Source organism: Oncorhynchus mykiss, chromosome 28 (assembly GCF_013265735.2).
Source record: "Oncorhynchus mykiss isolate Arlee chromosome 28, USDA_OmykA_1.1, whole genome shotgun sequence".
Lineage (NCBI taxonomy): Eukaryota > Metazoa > Chordata > Actinopteri > Salmoniformes > Salmonidae > Oncorhynchus > Oncorhynchus mykiss.
This window is the reverse complement of record NC_048592.1, coordinates 15,345,078-15,353,041: the sequence shown is the minus strand read 5'-3', so window position 1 is coordinate 15,353,041 and position 7,964 is coordinate 15,345,078. Positions and strand designations below refer to the sequence as shown.

At 43.4% G+C, this 7,964-nt stretch overlaps 1 long non-coding RNA gene across 1 annotated transcript; it reads right to left on the bottom strand.

The window, feature by feature from the left end:
* Positions 1–993: 993 nt before the first annotated feature.
* LOC118944875 lies at positions 994–1,671 on the bottom strand. Its single transcript, XR_005040278.1, has 2 exons — positions 1,309–1,671; positions 994–1,240 (listed from the first exon to the last, which is right to left on the bottom strand). It is a non-coding gene; the product is annotated as an uncharacterized LOC118944875 (long non-coding RNA).
* Between the last annotated feature and the right edge of the window lie 6,293 nt (positions 1,672–7,964).

The window sequence follows — 7,964 nt, the reverse complement described above, 5'->3', positions numbered from 1 at the left end:
TAATCATAACACTGACATTATCAACAGCGTGATGAATGTTGGAGTGTCTGGCTGAACTGCACATAAAGTACTGCACATGAACGTGACGTGAACCAGTGTGCGTGCGTGTGTTTGCGTATGCGTGTGTGTGTTCATACCTGACTGTGGTCTTTAACTGGAGGTTTCTTATCTGATCTAGGGCCTGTGGCAAGGCTCCTGAATGTAATCTAACTTCCTCATGAATCTCACAGCACTGATCTTGACACATGTGAGAGTGAGGAGATTTCTTTGATCTTAGGCCACCACATAGAAAACATAAAATGTTCTTTCTCAAGTTCTTTGGGAGTTCAACAACACCATTCACACATACACAAACACACAGAAAACGCAGTCCCGGGGGTTAATGTTTGTGCTACTGGAGGATTGTCTAAGATGGCCACCGCCACAACCCATCAGTTGCTCATCTACCATTGGTTTGTTTGTTGGTTGGTAGTCGTTCGGTAGCCATTCCTCGTCGTCTGTGGCACCCAGCCCGTGGTCCGTTCCAATGCAGTCGACAGAGGGGGGAGAGGAAGCAGCAGTTCGACATGCTCGTCCTCCTCCAAAGTGAACTGCAAGCTCCATTTTAAGGAGCTAAGGAGTTAGTCAATGAGGCCCAGGTGTGGCAGATCTGGGCCAATTCTCATCGCCAAGGAAATCATCCAAGGGGGAGGAGTCTACCATCGATCAATTAGAAAACACGAGGAAGCAACACAGCAAACCTTAATCATGTGAAATTAGAATAAGGCACACCAAATATACTGTATATATAATAATGGTCACTGCTTTGGGAAAAATACAAAGGAGGGCAACATGTACCCCCTAAAATGGTGGTTGTCCCATCCACCTGAAATGCTACAGGTAATTCTACAAACCCTAAACCAGTCTGTTTGGGGGGCTGGGATCCTGTCGACTATGCCTAGTGTCAAAAACTGTTAAAAAAAAATCACATGCCAGCACACAGACAAGGTTATACAGGTTTGAAAATGTTCTTTATCTCAAGTTATTGTGTAGTACAAGTTCAACAACACCATTCACACACACACACACACACACACACACACACACACACACACACACACACACACACCAAACTCGGTTCTGGAGATAATGTCCGTGCTGCTGGAGGATTGTTAGTCGGTAGTCATTTGGCAGTCATTCCTCATCGTCTGTTGTCCTCAATCGTCTGTGGCACCCAGCCCATGATCCTGTCCAATTTAGTCTACAGAGGGGGGACAGGAAAACATGAGCAAAGAGCCATTCTGAACAGAAGTATTCAACCAAACTCACACATAAATGGTCCCCCTCTGGTTGCAAGGTAAGTGGCAGAGCGGTGTGACGTGGTCCCGTTGATGGTAGCGATGGTATCGTCGGTAGTGGCAACAGCAGTTCAACATGGTCTTCCTCCTCCGGCAGAGTAAACTACAAGTGTAGCAGATGAAGATCTGTGAAACTTACTCCTCAGCCTGAAGTGTCCCGCTTGCGTCGCCTCATTGGCTAGCTTTTGAGATGGCGCAATCGGCTAAGACACTTGAGGGAGGACGGTCACGTGTGCTAGCGAGGCAGAGGTCCGAGTATCGGCTGAATTGGGGGGAAGTGGTACTCGCTAAGCAAGCAGCGTGACAACCTTTACACAAGCTCCATTTTAAGGGGCTCATGGAGCTCGTTGGTCAATTACGCTCAGGTGTGGCAGACCTGAGCCTATTCTTGTCTCCAAGAAGACCAGCCAAGGGGGTAGAGTCTACAATTAGAAACACAAGGAGGGAGAAAAATAGCAAACCTTAATCAAGCAAAATTACAAAAAGGCACAACAAATATATATAATAAAGGTCACAGCAAACTCAAAATAATTAAATACACACAAAAAGTCCTGGTCTCTAATTTGTGGAAAATATTAAGGAGGGCAACATGTGACAATAGCAGGTAGAAGAAGCACTGGTTAATCACAGGTTTATTTAATAAATCAAAGAGTCAGACACCATGTGACTGGGGAGAGTGAACTGGGACCACCATGACAAATTGTTGGTGATCTCCTTTTGTTGTCAGCTTAAACTACAATTCAATCCCACACACCCATACAGAGGCTAACAATTTCATGAACATGGCTATATTCATATTGACAACTAGGCTATCATACCAAGTCATCCGGGTTTTCCATAGTTGCACAGTTCTACTTTATTCCATCACTGTGACTTTCACCTGCACTCTGACGTAGGTCCCAATGTGATATCTCATCATTACAGATCTACGATGGGCTTACCCCTCTGCCATGCTCTCTCCCTCTCTCCAGTCCCACCTGCTGCAGCATGTCAGCCAAGCTATTATTAAGAGGATCAAGACATAGAGTGCCTTCAGAAATGATTAATGCCCCTTGACTTATTCCACATTTTGTTGCTGCAGCCTGAATTGAAAAAGAGTTCATTGCATTTTTTTTCTAATTTTGTTTGCTAATTTATTGAAAATGAAATACAGAAATATCTCATTTACATAGGCATGCACACCCCTGAGTCAATACTTTGTAGAAGCACCTTTGGCAGTGAGTCTTTCTGGGTAAGTCCTCTAAGAGCTTTCCACACATGGATTGTGCAACATTTGCCCGTTATTCTTCACAAACTTCTTCAAGCTCTGTCAAATTGGTTGTTGATCATTGCTAGACAACCATTTTGAGGTTGTCATAGGTTTACTAAACGAAAGTATTAAAGCAACATGTAAAGTGTTGGTCCCATGTTTCATGAGCTGAAACAAAAGATCCCAGAAATGTTCAATACACACAAGAAGCGTATTTATTTTTTATATATGGTAGTATGTTCCAGGCACACCAGCCACAATAATGTGCAGTTTTGTCACACAACACAACGCCACAAATGTCTCAAGTTTTTGAAGGAGCGTGCAATTGGCAGGCTGACTGCAGGAATGTCCATCAGATCTGTTACCAGAAAACTGAATGTGAATTTCTCTACCATAAGCCACCTCCAACCGGCCTTACAAACGCAATGCACGTGTCACCATGTGAGCCCAGGACCTTCACATCCGGTTTCTTCACCTGCGGGATTTTCTGAGACCAGCAACTTCACACAGCCGTTGAAGAGGAGAATGACAACATTCCACAGGCCACAATCAACAGCCTGATCAACTCTATGTGAAGGAGATGTGTCACTCTACGTGAGGCAAATGGTGGTCACACCAGATACTAAATAGTTTTCTGATTCATGCCCTTACCTTTTTTTAAGGTATCTGTGACCAACAGTTGCATATCTGTATTCCGAGTAATGCAAAATCCATAGATTAGGGCTTAATGAATTTATTTAAATTAACTGATTTCCATATGTGAATTGTAACTCAGAAAAATCTTTGAAATTGTTGCATGTTGCTTTTATATTTTTGTTCAGTAGATTTAAGTCAAAACTGTAACTCTGCCGCTCAGGAACATTTACTGTCTTCTTGGTAAACAACTCCAGTGTAGATTTGGCCTTGTCTTATAGGTTATTGTAATGTTGAAATGTGAATTCATCTCTTAGTGTTATGGATCCCTCTGGAACTTTCATCACGCACACCTGCCCCCTATTCCCACTGATTTGTACTTGTATAAGTGTGCCCTTTGGTTTCCCTTATTTGTCGATTATTGTTCCAATGTCCGTTGGTGCGTGTGAGTACCTGTGCTGTGTGTTTTGGCTTTCGTGCCATTGTGGAATGCGCAGATGATTACGGGTCTCCTCCAATGTGTTAATCATCGTGCGCATGTGTAATTTATTCAAGGTACTCCTCTCTCTTTTGTTTGGGTTTCAACCCTGTGTTTTTGTTATGTGTTTGTTTGGTCTTTGTCCCTGTGTCTTTACATGGCAAGCCGTAATTTGGGCTTAATAAAAAAACTATTACGCATTCCTGCGCCTGTCTCCCGAATCATTATTACCAACATGAGAGAATAATCGATCATTAAGGGAGACAGTGGGAATGGCCCATCCGACGACGCTGCGACTGGTCCGTCCTGCACCGCCACAACTTCCGCAGCTGCAACTGGGCCGTCCGACGTCGCCACACGGATCCGTCCGACAACGCAACTTCAGCAGCCACAAATGGCCTGTCCAACGCCACTGCTACTGGTCAGTCCGACGACGACGCAACTTCGGCAGCTGCATAGGATCCTGATCGACCTGCACTGTGTTCCTGTGATAGTCCTCAAGGCCAGTGTCGTTGAGCTGCCGGTGTGTTTTGGCTTTCGTGCCATTGTGAATTGCGCAGATGATTACGGGTTTTGCCCGTGTGTTAATCATTGTGTGTGTATTTATTCGAGGTACTGCTTACTCCTCAGTTTGGGTTTCAACCCTGTGTTTTGTGTACGTGTTTGTTTGGTCTTCGTCCCCGTGCTCTTACACAGCACGCCGTAATTTGGGGCGTAATAAAAAAAACTATTACGCATTCCTGCACCTGTCTCCCGAATCATTGTTACCAACGTGACACTCAGTGTCTGGTGGAAAGCAGACTGAACCAGGTTTTCCTCTAAGATTTTGCCTGTGCTTAGCTCCATTCTGTTTATTTTTTTATCCTGATAAACTCCCCAGTCCTTAAAGATTACAAGCATACCCATAACATGATGCAGCCACGTCTATGCTTGAAAATATGGAGCGTGGCACTCAGTAATATGTTGCTTTCGATTTGCCCCAAACATAACACTCTGTATTCAGGACCAAAAGTGAATTGCTTTGCTACACTGTTGGCAGTATGACTTTAGTGTCTTGTTGCAAACATGATGCATGTTTTGGAATATTTGTATTCAGTACAGGCTTCCTTCTTTTCACTCTGTCAATTAGGTTAGTATTGTGGAGTAACTACAATGTTGTTGATCCATCCTCAGTTTTCTCCTATCACAACCATTAAACTCTGTAACTGTTTTAAAGTCACCTTTTGCGTCATGGTGAAATCCCAGAGTGGTTCCTTCATCTCCGGCAATTGAGTTAGGAAGGACGCCTGCATCTTTGTGTAACTTGTGCGTTGGGAGTCGAGAAGCATGTTCAGTGAGGGAAAACCTCTGTGGTCTTTGTGGTTGAATCTGTGTTTAAAATGCACTGCTCGATTGAGAGACCTTACAGATAATTATATGTGTGTGGTAGAGAGATGAGGTAGTCGTTCAAAAAGGATGTTAAACACTATTATTGCACACAAAGTGAGTCCATGCAACTTATTAAGTGACTTGTTAAGCACATTTTTGCTCCTGACCTGATTTAGGGTTGCCATAACAAAGGGTCTGAATACTTATTGACTTTCAGATTTTCATTTTTTATTACATTTGTAAACATTTCTAAAAACACAATTCCACTCTGACATTATGGGGCATTGTGTGTAGACCAGTGACACAACTTCTTAATTTAATCCATTTTAAATTCAGGCTGTATGTTACACAACAAAATGTAGAAAAGGTCAAGGGGAGTGTGAAAACACACATAAACACACACTAACACAAGCCATTACATGAGAGGAGGAGAAATCATACATAACACCTGAGCCTTACTCATTGTGTGGTTGGATTACAGAAACCTATAGTCAACACAGCCTCTCTAAAAACAGTGACTTCACCCAGAATTGGGTGTCACAGACAGCACAAACAGATTATCACACTCAATATGCTCTGAAAACACACGGACACAGACTATGACACACACACACACATTGACATTTGAAGTGCTTTTTCCGTAAACAGAGGGTGGAGGGCCTCGTGTCTGGAAGAAAACATTCGGGCATGTGTTGGTCCTTGTGAAGTCAACAAGAAATGGGAGAATTGAATTAATTTGCATAACTCTGTATTCAAATTTGTCTTACTTAAATGCACTGTTGTCTATGTGTCTACTTTAAGAGATGGTGGCCAACCAATAAAACTATTGGCACAGGAGGTGTCTGGTGTACTCTTGTTATAGCGTGCCACCGATACAGGGTGCAACAAAGGGCGACCGATGAGTTATCCAATTTAGTATGACTGCCACTTGACTCCGGCAGCGGCCCATGACGTGTGGTACAGGGGAGGAGAATATTTTATACATTTGGAGTAAATATATCAGGGATTCTGAGCTGGGGTGGGATGGTGCTAAAGGTGAATCAAAGCATTGGCATTAGCCATAGGGGGAAATCACATCATAAGTCAGGTTAACTCTGCTCTGCTAAAGCATGCCCTCAGTCTGCGATGTCCCTGTGGTAGAGGTTGGAGAAGGTTGACAGGGCATTGAGAGGTGATCAACTGCTATGCCCTTTGATATGCCATTGCATTATCTCCAACCTCAAACCAACAACACTTTCTTTCTTGAAGCATTGCCAATAGAATTCAGCATCCTCAAGACGTCCATGACAGTTCAGCTACATTCAGTAATTACAGTAACATTCACTGCCACTGTAATAGTGTGCATTACAGAGAAGTCTAGGGTGTACTATTTTTCCCTGTTTATCAAAAGTGTTGGAAAAACTTGTCAATAATCAACTGACTGGCTTTCTTGATGCCTATAGTATTCTCTCTGGTTTGCAATCTGGTTTCCACTCAGGTTATGGATGTGTCACTGCAACCTTAAAGGTCCTCAATGATGTCACCATTGCCCTTGATTCTAAGCAATGTTGTGCTGCTATTTTTATTGACTTGGCCAAAGCTTTTGATACAGTAGACCATTCCATTCTTGTGGGCCGGCTAAGGATTATTGGTGTCTCTGAGGGGTCTTTGGCCTGGATTGCTAACTACCTCGCTCAAAGAGTGCAGTGTATAAAGTCAGAAAATGTGCTGTCTCAGCCACTGCCTGTCGCCAAGGGAGTACCCCAAGGCTCGATCCAAGGCCCCATGCTCTTCTCAATTTACATCAACAACATAGCTCAAGCAGTTGGAAGTCTTATACTCAACTCTCTGTATTTTGTGTTAAATGCTCTACAACAAAGCTTTCTTAGTGTCCAACAAGCTTTCTCTACCCTTAACCTTGTTTTGAACAACTCCAAAACAAAGGTCATGTGGTTTGGTAAGAAGAATGCCCCTCTCCCCACAGGTGTGATTACTACCTCTGAGGGTTTAGAGCTTGAGGTAGTCACCTCATACGATTACTGGTGAGTATGGCTAGACGGTACACTGTCCTTCTCTCAGCACATATCAAATCTGCTGCAGGCTAAAGTTAAATCTAGACCTCGTTTCCACTATCGTAATTACTCCTCTTCCACCCCAGTTGCCAAACTAACCCTGATTCAGATGACCATCCTACCTACGCTAGATTACAGAGACATAATTTATAGATCGGTAGGTAAGAGTGCTCTCGAGCAGCTATATGTTCTTTACCATTCGGATTTACAACCAATGCTACTTATAAGACATATCAGATTTGCCACCAATGATTTGCCACCAATGCCACCACTTCACTCCATACTCCTCTGTAAACTGGTCATCTCTGTATACCTGTCGCAAGACCCACTGGTTGATGCTTATTTATGAAACCCTCTTTGGCCTCACTCCCCCCTATCTGAGATATCTACTGCAGCCCTCATCCTTCACATACAACACCCATTCTGCCAGTCACATTCTGTTAAAGGTCTCCAAAGCACACACATCCCTGGGTCGCTCCTCTTTTCAGTTCGCTGCAGATAGTTACTGGAACGAGCTGCAACAAACACTCAAACTGGACAGTTTTATCTCAAACTCTTCATTCAAAGACTCAGTCATGGACACTCTTACTGACAGTTGTGGCTGCTTTGTGTGATGTATTGTTGTCTCTACCTTCTTGACCTTTGTGCTGTTGTCTGTGCCCAATAATGTGTGTACCATGTTTTGTGCTGCTACGATGTTTTGTTGCTACCATGTTGTTGCCATGTTGTGTTGCTACCATGCTGGGTTGTCATGTGTTGCTGCCTTGCTATGTTGTCTTAGGTCTCTCTTTGTGTTGTGTTGTGTTGTCTCTCTTGTCCTGATGTGTGTTTTGTCCTATATTCATATT